This window comes from Hyperoodon ampullatus (genome assembly GCF_949752795.1).
Source record: "Hyperoodon ampullatus genome assembly, chromosome: 20".
Lineage (NCBI taxonomy): Eukaryota > Metazoa > Chordata > Mammalia > Artiodactyla > Ziphiidae > Hyperoodon > Hyperoodon ampullatus.
In genome coordinates, this window is record NC_136933.1 from 4,691,036 (window position 1) to 4,705,278 (window position 14,243).

Consider the following 14,243-nt stretch of genomic DNA (forward strand, 5'->3'; position numbering starts at 1 on the left):
GAGGGGGGAGGGGGGAGGATGGACGGGGAGAAGCAGGAGATGGAGGGGAAGAAAGCGGGGGGGAGGCCAGTCTCCTAAGGGAGGAGGGGGCAAAGAGGGAGACGTGAACTTGTCCTGAGACCGGGCACCCCTTCCGCCGCCTTGCGCCTCTGTGGGCCCAGGCCTGGCGCTGCCAGCTCTGCAGATTCTAAGTACACAGGTAGATGAAAAGCGATCAGGCTCTGCGGCCGGGACACGGGCCGTGGGGTCCCAGACACGCCACCGTGGCAGCTGCGGGGGCGGGGGAGCCTTCCCCCAGGGAAACCGTTGGCTCCGGCAAGGGTGTCCCTGTGCGCTGACTGCAGAAGAAGAGCTGGCATGTCCAGGGACCCTCCTCGGACCCCAGCACAGGAAGGATCCCACTTGAGGGGCCAGAGCCCCAAACCTAATCCAGGCGGGAGGAAACCCACCCGGGAGGGGAAATGGGTCCCAGCAAAGAAGGAATACCCCTGACACCCCAACTCAAGGATCGCGCCCCTGGGGGGAGCTGTCCTCCTGTGACCCCTTCTCCACTCTACCCTCAGAGGGGATCCCCCAACCCAGGACGGGAAGAGATTAGAAGCGCCCACTGGGGGGAAGAGGTAGAGAGAAGGTGAGAAACGCCGGCATCCATGCTGCACCCCAGAGCCTCCCACCTGGGCGGTGCCTGCCAGTGCACGGACAGGACCCCCAGAGAGAAGGGAGCATCCTGCGGGGAGGGACTCGGGGCAGGAAGGGACCTCAGAACCCCCTGTTCCCCCAACGGGGTACCCCCGCAGGAGAGGACAGGACCTGGCGGGAGGGACTCGCGTGGAACCCACGACCCTCCCTTCCCTGGGGCGCCCTGCAGCCTGGCCTTGGAGCTGGTGCTGCGGAGGGCGCTGCCCAGCAGGTGGGAAGGATGGGGCCTGCAGCAGGCGGGGTGGGTGAGGCCCTAGAGGAAAGCAGCGGAAAAGGCACCAAGCAGTCGCCCATCTCCACTGGCTTTTAAAAAATAAAGGGTAAAAATAAAAGTCCCAGAAACCTCCCCATGGCTCATGTGTTTCCGAAAAACTGTCTGTGGGGTCCCAGGCTTGCCAGCTGCGGGGGGGGCCCCTCCGGAGGGCAGCGTCTCTGCCCCCAGGGGACAGGGCTCTGGGAATCAGGAAACCTGCAGGCATCGGTCAGTCTCAAGTCTCGATGGTATGCGCCATAGTACAGAAACCCGAGAGGCGTTCAGCGGTGTCCTTGACCTGTAGGAGCTCATGGCCTCGTGGGGGAAATTATCTGTGGGGAATTCGGTACCGTAAGGAAAAGATCCCGGGGCAGAGAATAGCAGCAATGACAAGGACTGAACACCTACTAACTCTTCGCATGTGGAAGGCCCGACTATGTCTCGTGACCCCACCAGAAACCCGGGAGGAGGGATTGTCCCTCTTGCATGGATGAGAAAACACAGGCCCAGAAGGTACCTACACCAAGTTCCAGAAGTGGGATGAGGCCACCTGAGCTGACGCCCAGGCCCCCACGTCTACCGCAAGGGGCAAAGCCTTTTACAGGCCTCTCCTGTAAAGCCAGAGGCTGGGATGAGATGTGCTTTTCACGACCTTCCAGCTGTAACCGTCTATGCCAGCTCCAGCAAGGCCTCCAAGCTGTGAGCAGCCTGCCCCCTTTGCTGTCCCAGCAAGTCCTTCTGTGGTCCCTTGGGCTCCAAAGGGTGGAAGAACTGGGCTGGTGCAGTTGGCCTGGAGCGGGAAGGAGGGTGGGAGGGAGACCCCAGCTCGGGGCCTCTTGGAAACGGAGGCACCAAGCCTTCGTCATAACCCTACTGGACCCAGAGGATGGAGGGCCATAACAAGAAGATGTAGGATGCTTCTGAGCTGTGATCCTCATTCCACAATGAGGCCCACACTCGGTCTCTCTCCACGTAAGGTGGGAAGGAAATAAGGAAGCACCTGCTCTGTGTGCTCCTGGCCACAAGCTGACACGGGGGTCCTGAGCTGCAGCAGGCCGGACGGCCACCTGGGAGGACCCAAGGACCCTCCGGGTACAGCCACAGAGACGAAAAACTCTGTGAGCCAGGCGGGGCCCAGGATTTCCTGAGCACTTTGAGGAGAGTGTGGGGCCTGCTGGCCAGAGGAGGCTTTCAACATAATGCAGGTGCAAAGTCATGAAGCAGGCGTGGGGAGAAGCCAGGGACAAGAAAACTGGGCTTGTTTGCCTTCTTCGTAAGTGTATTACAATCCTAATACTCTATTAGAGCTATAATTCTTGTATGTCTGATTCACATTGTTTGGGGTCAGTATTATATCAAGTGAAGGGAAAATTTTTTCCGCCAAGGAAACATTTGCTGAGCTAAACAAAACCGCCTCCAATGTCCAAGTTCTGGAACACCTGCCACTGGAACCTCTGGGTCAAGGCCTCCAGCCTTCCTGGAGTCCCCCTACCTCACCCCTGCTCCCAAGTATGGGGCCAAGCGAGGAAGAGGCACTGCTCAGGCCTCATCAAGGGACCAGATTCCCAGTGTGAAGGAGGAGAACAGCCACAGGTGAATGGCCCAGATGCCCGAGGGTAATTTGGGATAAGTTTTGCCCTCTGTGGATGCGTGCACACTCGTGGTGTGTGTGTGTGTGTGTGTGTGTGTGTGTGTGTGTGTGTGTGTGTAGCTGGGAGGAACTCAGGACTATTTCACTTCATTCATCATAAAGAAATCATAAGCCATAGCACCCCCCTTCTCTTCCTTTCCTGGTCACAAAGGGCCTTCTTGTATATGCTGAGTTAAACGAAACTACACAACTTTAAGAATATTCATGCTTCTGGCAACTTCCCTCTGACCACAGGAGAAACTTTTCAGGGATGAATAAAGAGAAAGACGCTCAGCCCTGGGCTTCTGAGAGCGACCGAGTCCTGCCCTGCCAGCAGCCCAGGAGGCTCCCAAGGCAGGCAAGATTCTGCCCCGTCCACAGCCCTCCCGCTTGCGGCTTCCAGTGTAGGAAAGACCTGACGTGTCCCGAGCAGGGCGGGGCTGAAGCTAGGGATGACAGTGTCTTAGCAGGTTCCGATTGGCCATATCCCGATGGCAACAATCAAAGAAAAGACTGGGGACTGAAATCGCACTGCTGGCAATCCCTCCTCCTTCTCAGCCACCCCCAGGATTTGAGCCCAGATACCAGCCAGCCCGAGTCTTTGCTTGAGCATAGCAGAGGGGACTGGGTTCGGTTAGAGCTGGGCTCAAACACTGGCGCCACCACTCTCTGTGTCACTGGGCGAGTGACTTAACCTCTGAGCCTCAGTTTACTCATCTGTAAGATGGGAGTAATTATACATACCTCACACGGTCTCTGTAAGATCAGAACTCACGAGCATGCGTGGCATATACAGACACCCAACAGTATCTGCTACGTTATTTCAAGAGGGCTGTGGAGACCGACAGTCCCGAGCCTGGGTCCCCATGTCACCAAGTAGTCGCTGGGTCACCGTGACCAAGTTAGGTAACCTCTTGAAATACATCATCTGTAAAGTGAAGCTGATATGGTTACCAGCAAGGCCCAGCAGAAGATGCACTGAAATCCCCTGCAAGGTGTAAACGGGGGTGGGCATTCCTATACCAGCATGCTCACACCCTCTCCTTCCCTCTGCCAGGAACCGGCAGAGCCAGTCCTGAGCGGGTCTTCTTCACAGTGGGCCAGGCAGGTTCAAAGTCACAGCTACCCATTCCTATAAGTACTCAAGCGCCGGCAGGTCAACTGCTATCTGGAGGTTATGGAAGGCCTCGTGTGTGACCAGATTCATCTACCTGCCAAAAACCTGAGGTTCTGGACTCTGGGGCACGGAGTCAAGTCAGATGCTGAGGGCTGAATTCAGTTTGCAGATGTGTTTCTTTGGAGGGCCGAAGAGTGCATTTACAGAAACTGTAGCTGGTCTGTAGGCCCAGCAAGCCTGGTCCCGTGAGTGATCCTCACCATTTCCTGGCACATCCCCGGGCCTGGTCGCCACAGGGTCCATTCCCTGCCTGATCCCTGAAGGCATGTGGGTCTATACGTCCTGATCTGAAGCCTCGATACCCTAAGACATGGTCCATGGACGAGCAGCAGCAGCCTCCCCTGGGCGCTTGTTAGAAATGCAGACTCTCAGGTCCCATCTCAACCCTCCCGAATCCGAATCTGCATTTGTAGCAAGATCCCCAGGTGGTTTGTAGGCGCGAGAAGATGGACGGCAGGTATGACCGTGTGGGTGTGTATGGACAGCCCTCCTTTTCTCAGAGCACAGAGCCTGGCCCAAATTAGGTGCTCAATAAAAAACTGTTAGATACATAGAGATGCACTGACCTAAGTTGGGCTTTCTATCCCATCACCAAATGCCCACGGGGACCTGTGCTTCTGAAATCCCCCTTTCTCCTTTGTCAGCCACTGCTAACAGTTGCCACCCTGCGTCTCAGCTCTGGGCCTCTCTGAGCCTAGTCTCGCACCTGAGGTGGCTCTGGCCTTGCCTGGGAGGGCTGTGTGTGTGCCTTGTAGCAGCTGCTCTCGTCCCCAGAATGATCTCTTCTTTTGCTCACAGTCAGGTTCCAGCTGTGTTTTACGGGGTTTCAAATGCTATGAATCTACGCACCCAAGGTCAAAACTCCTTGTCTTTCCATTCTAAGGCCAGGGCTGTGTCAGCTGCCAGGTGTATGAGGACCTGAAAGTTACAGAGGACACAAGAGGACTAGATGAGGTCCCCTCATCAAAGGCTCACTGATCGGGCCTCCCTGGTGGCGCAGTGGTTGAGAGTCCGCCTGCCGATGCAGGGGATACGGGTTCGTGCCCCGGTCCAGGAGGATCCCATATGCCGCGGAGCGGCTGGGCCCGTGAGCCATGGCCGCTGAGCCTGTGCGTCCGGAGCCTGTGCTCCGCAACGGGAGAGGCCGCAACAGTGAGAGGCCCGCATACTGCAAAAAAAAAAAAAAAAAAAGGCTCACTGATCAAGTGCACTGCAGGGCACGATTACAGTGAACACCGTTTTTCTTGGTATGGTTTCTGCTGCTTTATCACTGATGGCCAGTGTCCCTGGATGGAGCAGATACGCCACAGCCAGAGAAAATATTCATTTAGGCACTTTCCTAAGCTTGCCTGACACTAGGCCTTGTCAGACATACAGATACCCAGGGCCCTTCTGGGATATTCTGACCCAGTTGGACGGGTGTGGCCCTGGAATGTGCCTGGTTGACAAGTGCCCCAGGACTTGGTAGTGGACAAATTAGGCAAATGGTGATCTTAGAAGCCCAACTTGACTTAAATTTACATTGGCTCTCCCTGAGTTGTTCAGTGACCCACGTTGAATTCTGCAACTTTTCCTTCCTGCCCAGGAGACAAAGACTCACATAGTCAGGGAAGGCAGCAGGGGTGCAAGAAAAGGTGCAAAGGGTCTGGATCTTCTTCCTCAGGAAGGACAGAGAGGTGGCAGGACCCTTCTGGTTTTCTGCTGCCACTGGCATCAGTCCTGTGTCTGTGATACTATGGAAAGATCTAATACACTCAAACCTCCAAGGGCTCTTGGGAGAGACCCTGCCCTAACTAAGGAATTTGCTAACCCGCTGCCTCTATGTTCTGGAAGAGAAAGCAGCGTTGGCCTTCCAGTTCCAGCGCTGCTTTGGCCGGGGCACCACATGCCACGGTGGAAACAGCCAGGGCAGAGGGCTCTGCAGCCCAGCTGCAGGAAAACTGTAGAGTACTACGCACTGCCCAGTGAACAGCAGCTTCCCCTCTGCGAGGAGGAAAAGGGCACAGTGCGCTTCTGTGGTTTGGGCTCACCTGGCGCGGACGCCTGTGGTCTCTGATAAGGCCACCCTGGAAAACAACCTACCTGCCATTTTTGATTGATCTAATGTGTGCGGGCCGACCCAACCCCATCTCCGGGGGTGGATGATTGACACCATTCTAAGCCAATCAGCGAATGCCACCTCCCTGGTCACGTGATGGATTGGTCCAGGGATGGGCCGGCGGCTCAGTCCCGACCAATGAGCGAAGGACCAGGCTGCTCTGGGGAGTGCCCGCTTCCCTCTCTACCTGGAGCGCCAAGTGGCCTGGCCACTGGCCTGCCCGGGAAGGGGGCCAGCCCGGTGGAAAGAGGATCTGAGAGCAGGACTGAACTGGTGACAATGTTTCAGCCAAGCCTAGTGTTTTCAGGAGACAAGACACACCCTTTTGTCTTCAGTCTGGTTGAGCTGGGTTTCTATAATTTACAGCTCAAAGAACACTCTTGGAGAAAAAAAAATGTTTCTTTTACCCCTGTTGTTTGCTTATAGGCTGGCCCTGCCAGCGAGCCTGTAGGGACCCGGGGACAGATGGCCAAAGGGGAGCTGCCCTGGGTTCGGGTTTCCCAGCCTTCCTTCCTTGACAGCTGTCCCCACACTTCCTCTCTGTATTCCCCAGCTCTCCTCCCTCGGCACTGGCCCCCGGTAATGGACCATCCTTCGTGACAGGAAGGAACTGGGTTAAACCTCCCATCCCCAGCTTTTATTCTTCCGAGCCGTGATCAGATTCCTGATGAGAGGAGCGCCTAGCCCTGGTGCGGAGCCACACTTAGGTTGCGGCGGGTGGGTGGCGGCGTGTCTGCCGGCTCAGGCTGCCTGGGAGGAGATGGGCAGTCTGTCTACCCCACCCGCAAGGCTGAGGAAATCCTCCAGAGACCCTAAGAGTCCAGGATTAGGAGTAGCAACTGCCTCCCACCCCCCGCCGTGCCACCCCCTGCAGCCTCCTCTGTCATGTGTCAGGTGCTGCTCTGCTGAGAAGAGTCGAGCCGCAGGCGCCTTCTTGCCATGTTTGAGCTGTGCTGAGCCTACGAGTAACAGAACAGAAGCTGCTCAGATCCAGTCTTGTTACCACGTCACTTGCAGGCTCAGGAGCCTTCTGCCCTAAGGGCTCAGAGCATCCTCGGTGGTCTTGATGCTTCTCTCCCAGAAGCCCCACCTCAGATGCCCTGACCTGGCCCCTCCAATACTCTGTCACTCTTCAGAGCAATGAACCAGAGACGGACCCGACATTTGACGACAGCTTTGGGGCAGGTGGGGCGAGGACCCGGTTTGCACAGGTGGGAAGAGAGCTTCACAGGACAGGCGGGGGGTGCTGGGTGGGCTGACCTCCATCAGAACCCCCTGGGGCAGGACACATTCTTTTTTTTTTTTTAATGTTTTGATATGTGGAAATTTTTTTTTTTTTTACTTTTATTTATTTTTTAGCTGCGTTGGGTCTTCGCTGCTGCGCACGGGCTTTCTCTAGTTGCGGCGAGTGGGGGCTACTCTTTGTTGTGGTGCACGGGCTTCTCATTGCGGTGGCTTCTCTTGTTGCGGAGCACGGGCTCTAGGCGTGTGGGTTTCAGTAGTTGCGGCACGTGGGCTCAGTAGTTGCGGCATGCGGGCTCTAGAGCGCAGGCTCAGTAGTTGTGGCACGTGGGCTCAGTAGTTGCGGCACGCGGGCTCTAGAGCGCAGACTCAGTAGTTGCGGCACGTGGGCTCAGTAGTTGTGGCACGCGGGCTCTAGAGTGCAGGCTCAGTAGTTGTGGTGCGTGGGCTTAGCTGCTCCACGGCATGTGGGATCTTCCCGGACCAGGGATTGAACCCGTGTCTCCTGTGTTGGCAGGCGGATTCTTAAGCACTGCACCACCAGGGAAGCCCCCCCAGGACACATTCCTAAACCAACAGTTGTCTCGTCCTCCTCCTTCCAGGGGGAAGGCAGTGATGTTGGCAGTGGTGGAGAGGCTGCTTGCCCCCCACGTAGAGCAGCTTGCCGGCCTCTTTCCCACAGCCAACCCAGAAGGCTCGCATTCAGGGCCCTTCATTAGGCCTCTCTTAGTGGGCAAACACACATCATTAATCTTGGTAAAGTGAGTGAAAGCACATTCACCTGTCCAAGCAGGAGAATTAATGTTGTGTCAATAGGAAATTCGTGTTTACCTCTGGCCTTTAGGTCTTCCCTTTGCTATGAACACCCCAGGGTGGACCAGCCCAGATGCGGGACTGTAGTTAGAAGAGAAAAACAAAACCTCGCAGCCCAGGTGCTGGCCTCAGACAAGGGGGTGGTAACAGCAGTGCATCGGGGCAGAGACTCTCTCCCTGCACCATGGGCCTAGGGACACATGCTCCCCACCCTGCGGGGACACAGTGGCTGCCAGAGACACCTTTTTCTTTTTCTTCCCAGCACACAAGGCTATGATCTCTCACACCAGCACAGGCTGACTGGGGCCACTGTTTCCTGAGCACCTACTAAGTGTCCGGCACTGTGTGTGGTGACTGGCCCATATTTCCCAAGAATCCTCCAAAGCAGGTATGCTGCCTTTTTCTCAGATAAAGAAGATACTGCAAGCTGTACAGCAGAAATTAGCACAACATTGTAAATCAACTATACTTCAATTAAATAAATAAATAAATTTTTAAAAAGGGAGGTACTGCGGTGCAGAAAAATGCAATAGGTTAGCCTCAAGGCCACACACGGAGAGCAGGTGGGTTTGAACCCAGGTCCGACTCCAAAGCCAGCATTTCCCCAGTAAGCCTCACACAGGCACTTTCACCGCAGACGGGATCAGGTACAACGCGTGAGGTAAACTGTAAAGACGGGAAGTCTCCATAAGGCCCTTCTGGGTCGTTCTCCACCGCCCCGCCCCAGGAATGGCTCACTGAGGGAGGGGCGGGGAGGGGCCGGGCTGGGCCACTGACCTGAGTGTGAGGGTGTGTGTGTGCCCGTGTGCCCCAGGAAAAGAACCCAAACAGGCTGATAAGATCCCTCCTTTCCAGAGCAAAGCACCAATTAAACACAGGGCAGATGTGAGCAAATAAAGCTGTGGCGTCCAGAGGGAAAATCAATACGAGATTATATGCCCGAGCCCAATCATATACCAATTAATAAGCATGGGTGCGGCCGGGTGCTGGGGGGAGATAAGTCCCCCAGCCACAGGCGGGCACTGCCTGTACCTGCCCCCCGGCTCAGCTGGGACTGCAGGCCCCGGTTCCAGAGGGGGCCCCAGACTGAACGGTGAAGGGTCGGGGAAGGAAGCAGGGAAGAAGAGAAAGAGAGCTTCCCTCAGTCAGCTGGGAGTAGAAGGAAGAGGGTGTGGTGGGTGAGAGATGCTTGCGACGGTGGTACCCACTGCAAGGGAACAAGCAACTCAGACCACGCAGACAGGCTGCTTGATACTTCATTTGCCACAGAAGACATAAGGCGCTTGCTTTTGGAAAGTGAGCGGCAAAAAAATGGCAAAAATGGGAAAACCGGAAAACAAATTTCTACCCCCAAGAAATGATTTTGGAAGCCCCTGGTTTATTCGGTCCACGTTTAATTTAGAAAGTACAAAAGAATCTAAAACAGAATGAATATATGTATATGTATAACCGAATGGCTTTGCTGTGCACCGGGAACTCACACAACCTTGTAAATCAGCTAGACTCCAATAGAATCTAAATTTAAAATAAATGAACTCTTAAAAAAAGAAAGTACAGCCAAACAGTTAATCAGGTGATAAAAGGCAAGTGGCAAAGATTTGCCGCACAGGACCGGGTGACCGACGGGGTGGGGCTGTCCAGAACATTCCATGGACAGACTTCAGGCTCACTGCCGGCTGCCAGGGACAAGGCGGCGTGACACACAGCCACCTGCCACAGAGTTTACCAAGTATAGCAGCGCCACTGCCCCAGAGAGGTGGCTTTGGCGTCATTGGGACAAGTTAAAAGTGCCGGGGAAAGGGACCCTGGCTGCGGGCCTGGCGCCCGGCTGGTCGCAAGGGCAGTTACAGATGGCGGAGTCCTGTCCATGGGGGTCCAGACATGGGGTCCAGAGCGAGCACCGCGTCCCTGAAAATTCCCGACCCTCTTGGGGAAAGGAGATCCAATGTTGTTGGGGAAGCAGAGAACAAAAGTGGAAGGAAAGATGCAAATCAGTGAGGAAACGGGCACCTGCGTCCGTCCTTCCTACGGAAGCCCCCTGCACCCCGAATACTCCCGGACTCGAGCCCCAGAGGCAGAGGCCCCTCGAGAGTGGGAGTTGTGCGGCCCAAGGGCTGCTGCGTGCCAGAGAAAAACGAAATTTGCTAGCCGAATATTTTTTAGACATTTTGCAAGATGCACGGCCTCCCTGACAATTTTTAATGTACTAACTGCCTGGTCCAGTGAGCTGATTAATTGGTGCTGGAGAGATCAATAAAAAACAGAAAATTAAAACAATTTTAAAGTGATTAAGTAGTTTAACACCTGTCTCCCGTCACGTCAGCACAGGAAGAAAAATAAAGCAGGTGTCGAAGGGGCTCCCGAAGCAAGAGAAAACAGCGCCTGCTTCGGAGAAATGACAGATCACGGCTGGGGGATCAATCCGAGTGCTCACAGCCCTTCCCGAGCCCGGGTTGCAGCCACCCAACCAGGCGCCCCAAGAGCTGGGCGCCCTCGGCCCCCCTGCAGAGCCACTCCTCAGCTCGGGAGGGGCGGTGTCTGTCCAGACCCCCAAAACAGGGCGGGAGGGGCTGGGGCGGGGAGCAGAACATCTTGCCCCAGGGCCCCGGATGGCAGCAGATGCGAAGGTACCAGCTCGCCTCCCGACCCCAGTCCCCACCCCTCGGCGCTGAGTCTGCAGTACACGGAGCATTACATGCAGTGAAGTGCAGTTTGCGGACCCTGGGGACACAGGTCTCTGGGATCACCGGCTCCTCCATTCTAGAAGCTTCAGGCCTCCACTCTTACTCTCTAGGGAAACAGAGCTTCCCACCGTCCACCGTCCCCCGCCGCCTCCTGCCTGGCTGGGCCTACAGGAGCGGCAGGTGCCTGCCTGGCGCTGGCCAGATGCCCCTCTAACTCCTTGTGCCGACCTCGCTTGCCCCCGACCCCCGCCGTCAGCTGGAACAGAAGCCGGACAGCAGGAGTCACTTCTCTCCCAAGTTAATGTACTTGACTCAGAATCCCCGGAAGGAAACTCACAGAGTGCAAGAAACCCTAAGATGAATCTTCTCCAGCTTCCCCACTGAAGCCCTAATGCCGAGTTGAATGACCAAGGACAGGGGAGGGAAGTCGGGGAGAATTAACAAAGGCTAGAAGTGAAGCCCAGGTGAAGCATGGGCCACGTCTCCAGTTTCACCTTGAAAGTGGACTTGAATTGTGCACGTGTAAAGTGCAGAATATACTTACTGTTACTCACGTTCTAGACAGCTGTGCTGTGGTTTCCCGGCCTGGGCTCACCTCTATGCCCAAAGCTCCTCCGGGGAGAGGCTGGGCATCTCGGGCGACCCCTCAAAATGGGGCAGAATGGGCCATGCTCCAGGACAGCCGTGTCACCACTCACCTGCCCTGCGCACCTGAGTCCTGCCCACCTTCAGGGTCCCTGATGCCGCAGCTGTCGCCCCCAAGACCAGGACAGAAAAGGAACTCAAGCAACAAGAGAAACCTTGCAGCAGGTTTAAAATATTAAAATTTTAAAACATCTTAACGTGTGATTTAAACGTTTTGTAATAGGTTTAAAAACATTAAAGCCCTCAGCTGAACTTCTTACTAGCCACCCTTCCCGTTAACACCTGTCACGCTGGTTATGAATGGAAAAGAGGGTGCAGCAGTGGCCTGGGTCAGGGCAGGGTTGGGGACAGCCATCAGTTCTAATAAGAGCATTTCCCAGGTCTCATACTTCCCTCCGGGCTGGGAGTTCTGGTTCTGTACCCAGGGGTTGGGCCTCTCTGTACACAAGTCTGTTTGGGACCGTATCAGTCTCAGTGAAAACTTGCCAAACCCTTTACAGCAAATTAAACCCTTTACAGTGAATTTTATGCCAATGACAAGCTCACCAAAAAAAAGACTCCAATCTTCAGCTCTTTAGCCCACTTTGTAAGATAATCCATATAGCCAGATCTCCACCTAACCCATGAACCACCTCTTGGCATTTCCTGCCACAAGATGTGACTTTGGTGATTTGACCAGGGAGGAAGCTAAGAGGCCCCGCCGTCCAACTTTTCTCATGGATCCCAAACGTCTGTCCGTCCAGGGTGACTACTCCAGGGTGCACGGCGGGCCGTCCGCAGCACGAGGGTCTGTGCTGCCCAGAGGGCAATCGCGGGGGCCCAGCCCCGGCACCTCGCCCCTCTCAGAAGCAAACAGCAAGTTCTTGACTCGGCGCCCCCGGCCTGCAGCTGCTGCCTGCAGAGTGAGCCTCAAGGTTGCTGGAGATAAAGTTTCCCCGGGCCCAAGTTCCAAACTCGGCTGTTTGGTTTCTGTTAAAACGCAATTGTTTTTTTCTCTGGAGTGTGCCGTGACTGCTCGGCGTCAGGAAGATGTATGAAAGCCTCCACTTCAATTCAGCATCCTTTTTCTCCCAGACAAACACGGTCGGATTTTAATAAATCAAAGAGCCACACTGTTTAATAAAAATTTATTGACTTACAAGTGATTATTTATCAAAAGACCATTAATAGCAGGTACCGGAATGATGTGGTTCTGGGTGGTGCTGGGAGACTAATAGGAAATCAATGCCGCCCGCCGGCTGGAATGCATATAAGAAGCCCACCCCCCCGACAGCTAGTGCAATTTCACCCGCAAAACACACCTGACACTACCCCTGGTGCGATGAAAAGTTCCCCCTTTTTATTTATCGTTTACAAATGAAATGATCAATACTTTTAATCTAGAGCAAAATTTATTAACTTTCCCATCGGAGAGAGACATATTGACTGGGGGAGAGGAGGGTTAGCGCAGCGCAAGACGGATGGCGGGATGGTGGTCTCTGGGCCCGTCCAGAGGCAGTGTGCGTGCAGCTGCCCTCCTGGCCCGGGCGGCGGGCCACTCAGGGCAAGTGCACCCAGAGAAATCAAGTCTGGCCGCCCGGGACGCAAAGCAGGTGGATGGGACCTGCCACGCCGTGGACTCTGGTCATCAGGGACCGCTGGAAGCGCCATCCCCCAGACCACTGAGGTTTCGGTCAACTCCAGGAAGGAAACGGCAGGGTTTACAGACCCGGAGGACTTCCACAGGACAGCAGGGTTAGTGCCCATGGCTGCGGAGGTGCTGTCGTGAAGGGCTGAGCTGGGGTGGTGCCCGAGGGCTCGTCCCGGCCTGGTCTGGGCACTCAGGCCTCTGCGGCCTGTTCCCCCCAAAACACACACACAAACACACACACACACACACACACACACACACACACATTCACATTGGGCTGCAGGGTGGCAACCGACAGTGGGGTCTGACCCAGTAAAGAATCACATTCTGAAGTTGGACGTCACCTCAGACTGCTCGGCCAAGCTGAGCTCCCTGAGCCCCGGCCTGGACACAGCCTTCTACAGAGCTTCCCGTCAGGGGGATTTTACCAGCCTTTTCACAAAGTTCCTTCGCCAACTAGCTGGGGAAAAAAAATAGCTCACGTTTCAGTGAAAAAAGTCTTCCCAAGATGCACAATCAAATCCACCCAGCCCCACTACCACCTAAAACCCTGGGGACTCTCTGACACGTTGTGACACCCTCCAAAGGAGTTTCACTAGCCCAATGTTCTGCAGGAGGCAAAAGGATTCAAACTCATTTATGTCTGAACCCAGATGACTTTACAGCTCAAAGTTGTCTGAACTAGGGGTTTAAAAATTACAGACATTTCAGATGTGGAAAGGCCCTTAGGGGTCACCTAGCCCAAGTCCCAAGTTATGGATCAGGAAATAGAAATAAAGCCCAAACGGCAAATGAGTAGCAGGTCCGGAAGGTGATTTGATGCTGGCCAGTACTCATACCACTACTTAATACCACTTGGTTTCATTCCAAGACAGCCCTCCTGGGTGCTGAGATCCCAGAAGTGAGCGTATTTTGTACATTACATTGCTTTACCTGCTTCATTGTTATTCCTAAATGTCGGGAGGTTTAACCATACAAGACCGACTCAGTTATCCCAAACCAATTATGAATAACTGGGAGCCTGCAGGGTCCCCAATTTAAAAGGATGGAGTGGTCTGATGATTCTGTATGCTTGTAACAAGCACTAAATACAAAGTTTAGAGATTTCTATTTATAGGGGTGTAATTCACATCCCTTCTCAGCTGGTAACAGTGAAAAGAATCATTACTTCATCTCCACAAGTATTTCTTTACACAGCAGCAATTCTAGACCAGGTTCTTGCAGTCCTCTGCTATGTCATCAGCAACAGACAGATGTGCTGAAAAGAATGTGAGAAAACTAAAACCAAAATTTTTTAAAAGTACCTATGAAAATTATGAAAGAAACATACTGAATGGCAGAAAGAAAAGGGAACTTTTAAAAATGGAACTTG